The sequence below is a fragment of the Sceloporus occidentalis genome, unplaced genomic scaffold, assembly GCF_023333645.1.
Source record: "Sceloporus occidentalis isolate IW3139 unplaced genomic scaffold, rSceOcc1.0.p SCAF_91, whole genome shotgun sequence".
In the NCBI taxonomy this organism is placed as follows: Eukaryota; Metazoa; Chordata; class Lepidosauria; order Squamata; family Phrynosomatidae; genus Sceloporus; species Sceloporus occidentalis.
Window position 1 is genome coordinate 343,962 of NW_028317071.1, and position 16,391 is coordinate 360,352.

The window sequence follows — 16,391 nt, forward strand, 5'->3', positions numbered from 1 at the left end:
GCTGTCTCACAGTAACAGACACAGCCGACTCTCAGGCACCAACTGTCTCACAGTAACAGACACAGCACACTCTCAGGCACCAGCTGACTCACAGTAACAGACACAGCCCACTCTCAGGCACCAGCTGACTCACAGTAACAGACACAGCACACTCTCAGGCACCAGCTGACTCACAGTAACAGACACAGCCCACTCTCAGGCACCAACTGACTCACAGTAACAGAGACAGCACACTCCCAGGCACCAACTGTCTCACAGTAACAGACGCAGCCCACTCTCAGGCACCAACTGTCTCCCACTGTAACAGACACAGGCCACTCTCAGGCACCAACTGTCTCACAGTAACAGACGCAGCCCACTCTCAGGCACCAACTGTCTCACAGTAACAGACACAGCCCACTCTCAGGCACCAACTGTCTCACAGTAACAGACACAGCCCACTCTCAGGCACCAGCTGTCTCACAGTAACAGACACAGCCGACTCTCAGGCACCAGCTGTCTCACAGTAACAGACACAGCCCACTCTCAGGCACCAGCTGTCTCAAAGTAACAGACACAGCCCACTCTCAGGCACCAACTGTCTCACAGTAACAGACACAGCCCACTCTCAGGCACCAGCTGTCTCACAGTAACAGACACAGCCCACTCTCAGGCACCAACTGTCTCACAGTAACAGACACAGCCCATTCTCAGGCACCAGCTGTCTCACAGTAACAGACACAGCCCACTCTCAGGCACCAGCTGTCTCACAGTAACAGACACAGCCCACTCTCAGGCACCAACTGTCTCACAGCTACAGACGCAGCCCACTCTCAGGCACCAACTGTCTCACAGTAACAGACGCAGCCCACTCTCAGGCACCAGCTGTCTCACAGAAACAGACACAGCCCACTCTCAGGCACCATCTGTCTCACAGTAAGAGACACAGCCCACTCTGAGGCACCAACTGTCTAACTGTAACAGACACAGCCCACTCTCAGACACCAACTGTCTCACTGTAACAGACACAGCCCACTCTCAGGCACAAACTGTCTCACAGTAACAGACGCAGCCCACTCTCAGGCACCAACTGTCTCACAGTAACAGACACAGCACACTCTCAGGCACCAGCTGACTCACAGTAACAGACACAGCCCACTCTCAGGCACTAACTGTCTCCCACTGTAACAGACTCAGCCCAGTCTCAGGCACCAGCTGTCTCAAAGTAACAGACACAGCCCACTCACAGGCACCAACTGTCTCACAGTAACAGACGCAGCCCACTCTCAGGCACCAACTGTCTCACAGTAACAGACGCAGCCCACTCTCAGGCACCAACTGTCTCACTGTAACAGACGCAGCCCACTCTCAGGCACCAGCTGTCTCACAGTAACAGACACAGCCCACTCTGAGGCACCAACTGTCTCACAGTAACAGACACAGCCCACTCTCAGGCACCAACTGTCTCACAGTAACAGACACAGCCCACTCTCAGGCACCAACTGTCTCACAGTAACAGACACAGCCACTCTCAGGCACCAACTGTCTCACAGTAACAGACGCAGCCCACTCTCAGGCACCAGCTGTCTCACAGTAACAGACACAGTCACTCTCAGGCACCAACTGTCTCACAGTAACAGACACAGCCACTCTCAGGCACCAACTGTCTCACAGTAACAAACACAGCCACTCTCAGGCACCAACTGTCTCACAGTAACAAACGCAGCCCACTCTCAGGCACCAGCGGTCTCACAGTAACAGACACAGCCCACTCTCAGGCACCAACTGTCTCACAGTAACAGACACAGCCCACTCTCAGGCACCAACTGTCTCCCACTGTAACAGACGCAGCCACTCTCAGGCACCAACTGTCTCACAGTAACAGACACAGCCCACTCTCAGGCACCAACTGTCTCACAGTAACAGACACAGCACACTCTCAGGCACCAACTGTCTCCCACTGTAACAGACGCAGCCACTCTCAGGCACCAACTGTCTCACAGTAACAGACACAGCCCACTCTCAGGCACCAACTGTCTCACAGTAACAGACACAGCCCACTCTCAGGCATCAACTGTCTCCCACTGTAACAGACGCACCCCACTCTCAGGCACCAACTGTCTCACAGTAACAGACACAGCCCACTCTCAGGCACCAACTGTCTCCCACTGTAACAGACACAGGCCACTCTCAGGCACCAGCTGTCTCACAGTAACAGACACAGCCCACTCTCAGGCACCAACTGTCTCACAGCTACAGACGCAGCCCAGTCTCAGGCACCAACTGTCTCACAGTAACAGACGCAGCCCACTCTCAGGCACCAGCTGTCTCACAGAAACAGACACAGCCCACTCTCAGGCACCATCTGTCTCACAGTAAGAGACACAGCCCACTCTGAGGCACCAACTGTCTAACTGTAACAGACACAGCCCACTCTCAGGCACCAACTGTCTCACTGTAACAGACACAGCCCACTCTCAGGCACAAACTGTCTCACAGTAACAGACGCAGCCCACTCTCAGGCACCAACTGTCTCACAGTAACAGACACAGCACACTCTCAGGCACCAGCTGACTCACAGTAACAGACACAGCCCACTCTCAGGCACCAACTGACTCACAGTAACAGAGACAGCACACTCCCAGGCACCAACTGTCTCACAGTAACAGACGCAGCCCACTCTCAGGCACCAACTGTCTCCCACTGTAACAGACACAGGCCACTCTCAGGCACCAACTCTCTCACAGTAACAGACGCAGCCCACTCTCAGGCACCAACTGTCTCACAGTAACAGACACAGCCCACTCTCAGGCACCAACTGTCTCACAGTAACAGACACAGCCCACTCTCAGGCACCAGCTGTCTCATAGTAACAGACACAGCCGACTCTCAGGCACCAGCTGTCTCACAGTAACAGACACAGCCCACTCTCAGGCACCAGCTGTCTCAAAGTAACAGACACAGCCCACTCTCAGGCACCAACTGTCTCACAGTAACAGACACAGCCCACTCTCAGGCACCAGCTGTCTCACAGTAACAGACACAGCCCACTCTCAGGCACCAACTGTCTCACAGCTACAGACGCAGCCCACTCTCAGGCACCAACTGTCCCACAGTAACAGACGCAGCCCACTCTCAGGCACCAGCTGTCTCACAGAAACAGACACAGCCCACTCTCAGGCACCATCTGTCTCACAGTAAGAGACACAGCCCACTCTGAGGCACCAACTGTCTAAGTGTAACAGACACAGCCCACTCTCAGGGACCAACTGTCTCACTGTAACAGACACAGCCCACTCTCAGGCACAAACTGTCTCACAGTAACAGACGCAGCCCACTCTCAGGCACCAACTGTCTCACAGTAACAGACACAGCACACTCTCAGGCACCAGCTGACTCACAGTAACAGACACAGCCCACTCTCAGGCACTAACTGTCTCCCACTGTAACAGACTCAGCCCAGTCTCAGGCACCAGCTGTCTCACAGTAACAGACGCAGCCCACTCTCAGGCACCAACTGTCTCACTGTAACAGACGCAGCCCACTCTCAGGCACCAACTGTCTCACTGTAACAGACGCAGCACACTCTCAGGCACCAACTGTCTCACTGTAACAGACGCAGCCCACTCTCAGGCACCAGCTGTCTCACAGTAACAGACGCAGCCCACTCTCAGGCACCAACTGTCTCACAGTAACAGACGCAGCCCACTCTCAGGCACCAACTGTCTCACAGTAACAGACGCAGCCCACTCTCAGGCACCAACTGTCTCACTGTAACAGACGCAGCCCACTCTCAGGCACCAGCTGTCTCACAGTAACAGACACAGCCCACTCTGAGGCACCAACTGTCTCACAGTAACAGACACAGCCCACTCTCAGGCACCAACTGTCTCACAGTAACAGACACAGCCCACTCTCAGGCACCAACTGTCTCACAGTAACAGACACAGCCATTCTCAGGCACCAACTGTCTCACAGTAACAGACGCAGCCCACTCTCAGGCACCAGCTGTCTCACAGTAACAGACACAGTCACTCTCAGGCACCAACTGTCTCACAGTAACAGACACAGCCACTCTCAGGCACCAACTGTCTCACAGTAACAGACACAGCCACTCTCAGGCACCAACTGTCTCACAGTAACAAACGCAGCCCACTCTCAGGCACCAGCGGTCTCACAGTAACAGACACAGCCCACTCTCAGGCACCAACTGTCTCACAGTAACAGACACAGCCCACTCTCAGGCACCAACTGTCTCCCACTGTAACAGACGCAGCCACTCTCAGGCACCAACTGTCTCACAGTAACAGACACAGCCCACTCTCAGGCACCAACTGTCTCACAGTAACAGACACAGCCCACTCTCAGGCACCAACTGTCTCCCACTGTAACAGACGCAGCCCACTCTCAGGCACCAACTGTCTCACAGTAACAGACACAGCCCACTCTCAGGCACCAACTGTCTCCCACTGTAACAGACACAGGCCACTCTCAGGCACCAACTGTCTCACAGTAACAGACACAGCCCACTCTCAGGCACCAACTGTCTCCCACTGTAACAGACGCAGCCCACTCTCAGGCACCAACTGACTCACAGTAACAGAGACAGCACACTCCCAGGCACCAACTGTCTCACAGTAACAGACGCAGCCCACTCTCAGGCACCAACTGTCTCCCACTGTAACAGACACAGTCCACTCACAGGCACCAACTGTCTCACAGTAACAGACGCAGCCCACTCTCAGGCACCAACTGTCTCACAGTAACAGACACAGCCCACTCTCACGCACCAACTGTCTCACAGTAACAGAGACAGCACACTCCCAGGCACCAACTGTCTCACAGTAACAGACGCAGCCCACTCTCAGGCACCAACTGTCTCCCACTGTAACAGACGCAGCCCACTCTCAGGCACCAACTGTCTCACAGTAACAGACACAGCCCACTCTCAGGCACCAACTGTCTCCCACTGTAACAGACACAGGCCACTCTCAGGCACCAACTGTCTCACAGTAACAGACACAGCCCACTCTCAGGCACCAACTGTCTCCCACTGTAACAGACGCAGCCCACTCTCAGGCACCAACTGACTCACAGTAACAGAGACAGCACACTCCCAGGCACCAACTGTCTCACAGTAACAGACGCAGCCCACTCTCAGGCACCAACTGTCTCCCACTGTAACAGACACAGGCCACTCTCAGGCACCAACTGTCTCCCACTGTAACAGACGCAGCCCACTCTCAGGCACCAACTGTCTCACAGTAACAGACACAGCCCACACTCAGGCACCAACTGTCTCCCACTGTAACAGACACAGGCCACTCTCAGGCACCAACTGTCTCACAGTAACAGACACAGCCCACTCTCAGGCACCAACTGTCTCCCACTGTAACAGACGCAGCCCACTCTCAGGCACCAACTGACTCACAGTAACAGAGACAGCACACTCCCAGGCACCAACTGTCTCACAGTAACAGACGCAGCCCACTCTCAGGCACCAACTGTCTCCCACTGTAACAGACACAGGCCACTCTCAGGCACCAACTGTCTCACAGTAACAGACGCAGCCCACTCTCAGGCACCAACTGTCTCACAGTAACAGACACAGCCCACTCTCAGGCACCAACTGTCTCACAGTAACAGACACAGCCCACTCTCAGGCACCAGCTGTCTCACAGTAACAGACACAGCCGACTCTCAGGCACCAACTGTCTCACAGTAACAGACACAGCACACTCTCAGGCACCAGCTGACTCACAGTAACAGACACAGCCCACTCTCAGGCACCAACTGACTCACAGTAACAGAGACAGCACACTCCCAGGCACCAACTGTCTCACAGTAACAGACGCAGCCCACTCTCAGGCACCAACTGTCTCCCACTGTAACAGACACAGGCCACTCTCAGGCACCAACTGTCTCACAGTAACAGACGCAGCCCACTCTCAGGCACCAACTGTCTCACAGTAACAGACACAGCCCACTCTCAGGCACCAACTGTCTCACAGTAACAGACACAGCCCACTCTCAGGCACCAGCTGTCTCACAGTAACAGACACAGCCGACTCTCAGGCACCAGCTGTCTCACAGTAACAGACACAGCCCACTCTCAGGCACCAGCTGTCTCAAAGTAACAGACACAGCCCACTCTCAGGCACCAACTGTCTCACAGTAACAGACACAGCCCACTCTCAGGCACCAGCTGTCTCACAGTAACAGACACAGCCCACTCTCAGGCACCAACTGTCTCACAGCTACAGACGCAGCCCACTCTCAGGCACCAACTGTCTCACAGTAACAGACGCAGCCCACTCTCAGGCACCAGCTGTCTCACAGAAACAGACACAGCCCACTCTCAGGCACCATCTGTCTCACAGTAAGAGACACAGCCCACTCTGAGGCACCAACTGTCTAACTGTAACAGACACAGCCCACTCTCAGACACCAACTGTCTCACTGTAACAGACACAGCCCACTCTCAGGCACAAACTGTCTCACAGTAACAGACGCAGCCCACTCTCAGGCACCAACTGTCTCACAGTAACAGACACAGCACACTCTCAGGCACCAGCTGACTCACAGTAACAGACACAGCCCACTCTCAGGCACTAACTGTCTCCCACTGTAACAGACTCAGCCCAGTCTCAGGCACCAGCTGTCTCAAAGTAACAGACACAGCCCACTCACAGGCACCAACTGTCTCACAGTAACAGACGCAGCCCACTCTCAGGCACCAACTGTCTCACAGTAACAGACGCAGCCCACTCTCAGGCACCAACTGTCTCACTGTAACAGACGCAGCCCACTCTCAGGCACCAGCTGTCTCACAGTAACAGACACAGCCCACTCTGAGGCACCAACTGTCTCACAGTAACAGACACAGCCCACTCTCAGGCACCAACTGTCTCACAGTAACAGACACAGCCCACTCTCAGGCACCAACTGTCTCACAGTAACAGACACAGCCACTCTCAGGCACCAACTGTCTCACAGTAACAGACGCAGCCCACTCTCAGGCACCAGCTGTCTCACAGTAACAGACACAGTCACTCTCAGGCACCAACTGTCTCACAGTAACAGACACAGCCACTCTCAGGCACCAACTGTCTCACAGTAACAAACACAGCCACTCTCAGGCACCAACTGTCTCACAGTAACAAACGCAGCCCACTCTCAGGCACCAGCGGTCTCACAGTAACAGACACAGCCCACTCTCAGGCACCAACTGTCTCACAGTAACAGACACAGCCCACTCTCAGGCACCAACTGTCTCCCACTGTAACAGACGCAGCCACTCTCAGGCACCAACTGTCTCACAGTAACAGACACAGCCCACTCTCAGGCACCAACTGTCTCACAGTAACAGACACAGCCCACTCTCAGGCACCAACTGTCTCCCACTGTAACAGACGCAGCCCACTCTCAGGCACCAACTGTCTCACAGTAACAGACACAGCCCACTCTCAGGCACCAACTGTCTCCCACTGTAACAGACACAGGCCACTCTCAGGCACCAACTGTCTCACAGTAACAGACACAGCCCACTCTCAGGCACCAACTGTCTCCCACTGTAACAGACGCAGCCCACTCTCAGGCACCAACTGACTCACAGTAACAGAGACAGCACACTCCCAGGCACCAACTGTCTCACAGTAACAGACGCAGCCCACTCTCAGGCACCAACTGTCTCCCACTGTAACAGACACAGGCCACTCTCAGGCACAAACTGTCTCACAGTAACAGACGCAGCCCACTCTCAGGCACCAACTGTCTCACAGTAACAGACACACCCCACTCTCAGGCACCAACTGTCTCACAGTAACATACACAGCCCACTCTCAGGCACCAGCTGTCTCACAGTAACAGACACAGCCGACTCTCAGGCACCAGCTGTCTCACAGTAACAGACACAGCCCACTCTCAGGCACCAGCTGTCTCACAGTAACAGACACAGCCCACTCTCAGGCACCAACTGTCTCAAAGCTACAGACGCAGCCCACTCTCAGGCACCAACTGTCTCACAGTAACAGACGCAGCCCACTCTCAGGCACCAGCTGTCTCACAGAAACAGACATAGCCCACTCTCAGGCACCATCTGTCTCACAGTAAGAGACACAGCCCACTCTGAGGCACCAACTGTCTAACTGTAACAGACACAGCCCACTCTCAGGCACCAACTGTCTCACTGTAACAGACACAGCCCACTCTTAGGCACAAACTGTCTCACAGTAACAGACGCAGCCCACTCTCAGGCACCAACTGTCTCACAGTAACAGACACAGCACACTCTCAGGCACCAGCTGACTCACAGTAACAGACACAGCCCACTCTCAGGCACTAACTGTCTCCCACTGTAACAGACTCAGCCCACTCTCAGGCACCAGCTGTCTCAAAGTAACAGACACAGCCCACTCTCAGGCACCAACTGTCTCACAGTAACAGACGCAGCCCACTCTCAGGCACCAACTGTCTCACAGTAACAGACGCAGCCTACTCTCAGGCACCAACTGTCTCACAATAACAGACACAGCCCACGCTCAGGCACCAGCTGTCTCACAGTAACAGACACAGCCCACTCTCAGGCACCAGCTGTCTCACAGAAACAGACACAGCCCACTCTCAGGCACCAGCTGTCTTACAGTAAGAGACATAGCCCACTCTGAGGCACCAACTGTCTAACTGTAACAGACTCAGCCCACTCTCAGGCACCAGCTGTCTCAAAGTAACAGACACAGCCCACTCTCAGGCACCAACTGTCTCACAGTAACAGACGCAGCCCACTCTCAGGCACCAACTGTCTCACAGTAACTGACGCAGCCCACTCTCAGGCACCAACTGTCTCACTGTAACAGACACAGCCCACTCTCAGGCACCAACTATCTCACAGTAACAGACACAGCCCACTCTCAGGCACCAACTGTCTCACAGTAACAGACGCAGCCCACTCTCAGGCACCAACTGTCTCACAATAACAGACACAGCCCACTCTCAGGCACCAGCTGTCTCACAGTAACAGACACAGCCCACTCTCAGGCACCAGCTGTCTCACAGAAACAGACACAGCCCACTCTCAGGCACCAGCTGTCTCACAGTAAGAGACACAGCCCACTCTCAGGCACCAACTGTCTCACAGTAACAGAAGCAGCCCACTCTCAGGCACCAACTGTCTCACAGTAACAGACACAGCCCACTCTCAGGCACCAACTGTCTCACAGTAACAGACACAGCCCACTCTCAGGCACCAACTGTCTCACAGTAACAGACACAGCCCACTCTCAGGCACCAACTGTCTCACAGTAACAGACACAGCCCACTCTCAGGCACCAACTGTCTCACAGTAACAGACACAGCCACTCTCAGGCACCAACTGTCTCACAATAACAGACGCAGCCCACTCTCAGGCACCAGCTGTCTCACAGTAACAGACACAGCACACTCTCAGGCACCAACTGTCTCACAGTAACAGACACAGCCCACTCTCAGGCACCAACTGTCTCACAGTAACAGACACAGCCCACTCTCAGGCACCAACTGTCTCACAGTAACAGACACAGCCCACTCTCAGGCACCAGCTGTCTCACAGTAACAGACACAGCCGACTCTCAGGCACCAACTGTCTCACAGTAACAGACACAGCACACTCTCAGGCACCAGCTGACTCACAGTAACAGACACAGCCCACTCTCAGGCACCAGCTGACTCACAGTAACAGACACAGCACACTCTCAGGCACCAGCTGACTCACAGTAACAGACACAGCCCACTCTCAGGCACCAACTGACTCACAGTAACAGAGACAGCACACTCCCAGGCACCAACTGTCTCACAGTAACAGACGCAGCCCACTCTCAGGCACCAACTGTCTCCCACTGTAACAGACACAGGCCACTCTCAGGCACCAACTGTCTCACAGTAACAGACGCAGCCCACTCTCAGGCACCAACTGTCTCACAGTAACAGACACAGCCCACTCTCAGGCACCAACTGTCTCACAGTAACAGACACAGCCCACTCTCAGGCACCAGCTGTCTCACAGTAACAGACACAGCCGACTCTCAGGCACCAGCTGTCTCACAGTAACAGACACAGCCCACTCTCAGGCACCAGCTGTCTCAAAGTAACAGACACAGCCCACTCTCAGGCACCAACTGTCTCACAGTAACAGACACAGCCCACTCTCAGGCACCAGCTGTCTCACAGTAACAGACACAGCCCACTCTCAGGCACCAACTGTCTCACAGTAACAGACACAGCCCATTCTCAGGCACCAGCTGTCTCACAGTAACAGACACAGCCCACTCTCAGGCACCAGCTGTCTCACAGTAACAGACACAGCCCACTCTCAGGCACCAACTGTCTCACAGCTACAGACGCAGCCCACTCTCAGGCACCAACTGTCTCACAGTAACAGACGCAGCCCACTCTCAGGCACCAGCTGTCTCACAGAAACAGACACAGCCCACTCTCAGGCACCATCTGTCTCACAGTAAGAGACACAGCCCACTCTGAGGCACCAACTGTCTAACTGTAACAGACACAGCCCACTCTCAGACACCAACTGTCTCACTGTAACAGACACAGCCCACTCTCAGGCACAAACTGTCTCACAGTAACAGACGCAGCCCACTCTCAGGCACCAACTGTCTCACAGTAACAGACACAGCACACTCTCAGGCACCAGCTGACTCACAGTAACAGACACAGCCCACTCTCAGGCACTAACTGTCTCCCACTGTAACAGACTCAGCCCAGTCTCAGGCACCAGCTGTCTCAAAGTAACAGACACAGCCCACTCACAGGCACCAACTGTCTCACAGTAACAGACGCAGCCCACTCTCAGGCACCAACTGTCTCACAGTAACAGACGCAGCCCACTCTCAGGCACCAACTGTCTCACTGTAACAGACGCAGCCCACTCTCAGGCACCAGCTGTCTCACAGTAACAGACACAGCCCACTCTGAGGCACCAACTGTCTCACAGTAACAGACACAGCCCACTCTCAGGCACCAACTGTCTCACAGTAACAGACACAGCCCACTCTCAGGCACCAACTGTCTCACAGTAACAGACACAGCCACTCTCAGGCACCAACTGTCTCACAGTAACAGACGCAGCCCACTCTCAGGCACCAGCTGTCTCACAGTAACAGACACAGTCACTCTCAGGCACCAACTGTCTCACAGTAACAGACACAGCCACTCTCAGGCACCAACTGTCTCACAGTAACAAACACAGCCACTCTCAGGCACCAACTGTCTCACAGTAACAAACGCAGCCCACTCTCAGGCACCAGCGGTCTCACAGTAACAGACACAGCCCACTCTCAGGCACCAACTGTCTCACAGTAACAGACACAGCCCACTCTCAGGCACCAACTGTCTCCCACTGTAACAGACGCAGCCACTCTCAGGCACCAACTGTCTCACAGTAACAGACACAGCCCACTCTCAGGCACCAACTGTCTCACAGTAACAGACACAGCCCACTCTCAGGCACCAACTGTCTCCCACTGTAACAGACGCAGCCCACTCTCAGGCACCAACTGTCTCACAGTAACAGACACAGCCCACTCTCAGGCACCAACTGTCTCCCACTGTAACAGACACAGGCCACTCTCAGGCACCAACTGTCTCACAGTAACAGACACAGCCCACTCTCAGGCACCAACTGTCTCCCACTGTAACAGACGCAGCCCACTCTCAGGCACCAACTGACTCACAGTAACAGAGACAGCACACTCCCAGGCACCAACTGTCTCACAGTAACAGACGCAGCCCACTCTCAGGCACCAACTGTCTCCCACTGTAACAGACACAGGCCACTCTCAGGCACAAACTGTCTCACAGTAACAGACGCAGCCCACTCTCAGGCACCAACTGTCTCACAGTAACAGACACACCCCACTCTCAGGCACCAACTGTCTCACAGTAACATACACAGCCCACTCTCAGGCACCAGCTGTCTCACAGTAACAGACACAGCCGACTCTCAGGCACCAGCTGTCTCACAGTAACAGACACAGCCCACTCTCAGGCACCAGCTGTCTCACAGTAACAGACACAGCCCACTCTCAGGCACCAACTGTCTCAAAGCTACAGACGCAGCCCACTCTCAGGCACCAACTGTCTCACAGTAACAGACGCAGCCCACTCTCAGGCACCAGCTGTCTCACAGAAACAGACATAGCCCACTCTCAGGCACCATCTGTCTCACAGTAAGAGACACAGCCCACTCTGAGGCACCAACTGTCTAACTGTAACAGACACAGCCCACTCTCAGGCACCAACTGTCTCACTGTAACAGACACAGCCCACTCTTAGGCACAAACTGTCTCACAGTAACAGACGCAGCCCACTCTCAGGCACCAACTGTCTCACAGTAACAGACACAGCACACTCTCAGGCACCAGCTGACTCACAGTAACAGACACAGCCCACTCTCAGGCACTAACTGTCTCCCACTGTAACAGACTCAGCCCACTCTCAGGCACCAGCTGTCTCAAAGTAACAGACACAGCCCACTCTCAGGCACCAACTGTCTCACAGTAACAGACGCAGCCCACTCTCAGGCACCAACTGTCTCACAGTAACAGACGCAGCCTACTCTCAGGCACCAACTGTCTCACAATAACAGACACAGCCCACGCTCAGGCACCAGCTGTCTCACAGTAACAGACACAGCCCACTCTCAGGCACCAGCTGTCTCACAGAAACAGACACAGCCCACTCTCAGGCACCAGCTGTCTTACAGTAAGAGACATAGCCCACTCTGAGGCACCAACTGTCTAACTGTAACAGACTCAGCCCACTCTCAGGCACCAGCTGTCTCAAAGTAACAGACACAGCCCACTCTCAGGCACCAACTGTCTCACAGTAACAGACGCAGCCCACTCTCAGGCACCAACTGTCTCACAGTAACTGACGCAGCCCACTCTCAGGCACCAACTGTCTCACTGTAACAGACACAGCCCACTCTCAGGCACCAACTATCTCACAGTAACAGACACAGCCCACTCTCAGGCACCAACTGTCTCACAGTAACAGACGCAGCCCACTCTCAGGCACCAACTGTCTCACAATAACAGACACAGCCCACTCTCAGGCACCAGCTGTCTCACAGTAACAGACACAGCCCACTCTCAGGCACCAGCTGTCTCACAGAAACAGACACAGCCCACTCTCAGGCACCAGCTGTCTCACAGTAAGAGACACAGCCCACTCTCAGGCACCAACTGTCTAACTGTAACAGACACAGCCCACTCTCAGGCACCAACTGTCTCACTGTAACAGACACAGCCCACTCTCAGGCACAAACTGTCTCACAGTAACAGATGCAGCCCACTCTCAGGCACAAACTGTCTCACAGTAACAGATGCAGCCCACTCTCAGGCACCAACTGTTTCACAGTAACAGACACAGCCCACTCTCACGCACCAGCTGTCTCACAGTAACAGACACAGCCCACTCTCAGGCACCAACTGTCTCACAGTAACAGACGCAGCCCACTCTCAGGCACCAACTGTCTCACAGTAACAGACACAGCCCACTCTCAGGCACCAACTGTCTCACAGTAACAGACACAGCCCACACTCAGGCACCAGCTGTCTCACAGTAACAGACACAGCCCACTCTCAGGCACCAACTGTCTCACAGCAACAGACGCAGCCCACTCTCAGGCACCAGCTGTCTCACAGTAACAGACGCAGCCCACTCTCAGGCACCAGCTGTCTCACAGTAACAGACGCAGCCCACTCTCAGGCACCAGCTGTCTCACAGTAACAGACACAGCCCACTCTCAGGCACCAGCTGTCTCACAGTAACAGACACAGCCCACTCTCAGGCACCAGCTGTCTCACAGTAACAGACACAGCCCACTCTCAGGCACCAGCTGTCTCACAGTAACAGACACAGCCCACTCTCAGGCACCAGCTGTCTCACAGTAACAGACACAGCCCACTCTCAGGCACCAACTGTCTCACAGCAACAGACGCAGCCCACTCTCAGGCACCAGCTGTCTCATTCTCTCTCTGTGACAGTTGAAAACTGACTGTTGACAGTTGCATCAACATTCCGATGATGCCCTGTTTGAATGCTGACACATTAGCTGCCACTGGTGCTCCAAATTATCTGCACAACACCTCCCCCTAGTGGCCACACCTATGTAATTTCCTGACAAATGCGACTGAGTCACGCTAAAAAACGTTAATTGCATGGGGAAAGGGACCCGCGACGCACCTGTTTCCTGTGCTCCTCTCTGGCCGACTTCAGCTCTTTGTTCTTCCGCTGCATGGCACCCGCCTCATCGCTGCCCAGACGCAGCTTGCGCAGCTCCTCTGCCAGCATCTCGCGCTCTTTGAAAAGCAGCCGCTGGAGGCGGAGGCAGCACTTCTCCAGGCTGACCATGTCCTCTTCCTTCTGCTTCTCGCGGTGGTAGGCGTTCATGCTGGTGGAGGGAGAAAAGATGGTGGCGGAAGCATTAGTAGCATACAAATTGAGCAGAGAAGCGTCCTCTCTAGGTCCTCCAGCGCAACATCTGCCAGACATTGACCATAGAGTTGCGTGGGGGAGCCTACAAATGCCTAGAGAAGTGTCCTCTCTAGGATTCTCTAGGTTCCCCCTTGAAACTCTATGGCCGACATCTGACCATAGAGTTGCACTGGAGGACCCACAAATGCCTAGAGAAGCATTCTCTCTAGGTCCTTCCTAGCAATTCTGTGGCTGATATCTGACCATAGAGTTGCACTGGAATACCCACAAATGCCTCTCTAGGAATCTCTAGGTCCTTCCTTGCAACTCTATGGACAATGTCTGACCATAGAGTTGAGCTGGAGGACCTATAAACACCCAGAGAAGTGTCCTCTCTAGGAATCTTTAGGTCCTCCCTTGCCAGACATTGACCTCCAGTGCAACTCTATGGCCAGACATTGACCATAGGGTTGCACTGGAAGACCTACAAACGCCCAGAGTAGTATCCTCTCTAGGAATCTCTAGGTCCTTCCTTGCAACTCTATGGACAATGTCTGACCATAGAGTTGAACTGGCGGACTTACAAACGCCCAGATAAGTATCCTCTCTAGGAATCTCTATGTCCTCTGGTACAGCTCCGTGGCTGCGAACCGTCAAATCCGCTAACAGCTCCGCGAAGCGTTAATTATCCATTAACGGTCATTGCCTTTGTTGGTAGGACTGGTGCGCGCCCCACTGCCCCTGCCTGGCGCTATAGACGCTGGATTGGCGGAAGTAGCGGCTGTTGAGTTCCCACTGCTGCCGGAAATGCGCCTCCTGCTTGCGATGGTGGACGATCTGATGCTCCAGCGTCTGGCTCTGGTTGGTCCAGAAGGAAGGGGCAGCTGTGGGGAGCGCCATTGCAACGCGGGACGCTGATGACCCAGAAGATTGGTTCCTGAATGGGAGATGGGAGGCAAAGCATAGCATAGGTTGTTGTTGCTGTAATAATACTATATATATATATATATATATATATATATATAGTATTAATATAATGTATAAAATATGAATGCAGTTTACTGTGGCCCCAAAAACTACAAATCCCATGACTGCACATCATTGAACCGCATCCAGTCTTTCACTGTGGAATCCTGGGATTGGTAGTTTTTTTGTGGGCCTCAGGGAAACTTGCCTCTCTCTCCTTCCTCTCCCTCTCCTCGTTCTGGATCCGCTGCGGGCCCGCGTGGAGAGTGCCATGGCAACACTTCTGGTCTCAACTACGGAAGCCAACGAGGGATAAAAAGTCTCCTCTTCCTGCTTCGCGGAGGGGCGTGGCCAAGCGTCAGAACGACACGAGCTCATCCCTTCTCGAACATAGACTTAGGAGAGGGTGAAAAAGGATAGAGGTGATGAATCACCGTTCACTTCCGGGTTCGCTTTCTAATTATAATATATCAGAATATTGTTGTAATTTAAAGGCATTTCTTCCGTTCATTTCATACTTATACCCTCTAAAAAGCCCTAAAAAGACCCTATAATGGGCTTTTCTTGACAGGTCTTCTCCAAAAAGGGGTGGTTGGGTTATTTTTAAGCCTTCTTCTGAGGCTGAGAGAGTGTGAATTTTTTGGCCCATAGATGAGCAGGGATTCGAACTCAGGCCCCAAAACACTGTCCTGAACAGGTTAAACTGTTAAAATAAATTATCATCATCATCATTATTATTATTATTATCGTTAAAATAAATATGACTACAATATAAGACCTTAGAAAACTAAGAATTGCTGGATTCGCATACAGGACAATGTGATGGAAATTCAACCCATGTGTCTGACTGGGAAGGCAAAAACTGTGCCCTTCTTCTTCTCCTCTCCTCTTCCTGCCAAGTTGATAGAGTACAAACAACCCCTGCATCAAACACAAAGCACAGGATTCGCATACAGGACAATACGACACAAGTCAAC

General features: G+C 53.7%; 1 pseudogene across 1 annotated transcript in view; it reads right to left on the reverse strand.

The window, feature by feature from the left end:
- LOC149284504 (BLOC-3 complex member HPS4-like) overlaps nt 1-15,381 on the reverse strand; it is a 45,890-nt pseudogene extending 30,509 nt beyond the window's left edge. Inside the window, exons 1-2 of the transcript XR_016277835.1 lie at nt 15,155-15,381; nt 14,207-14,425 (exon numbers count right to left, since the gene is read on the reverse strand). The product of XR_016277835.1 is annotated as a BLOC-3 complex member HPS4-like (transcript). The remainder of the gene's footprint in view (nt 1-14,206; nt 14,426-15,154) is intronic.
- Nucleotides 15,382-16,391: the final 1,010 nt, after the last annotated feature.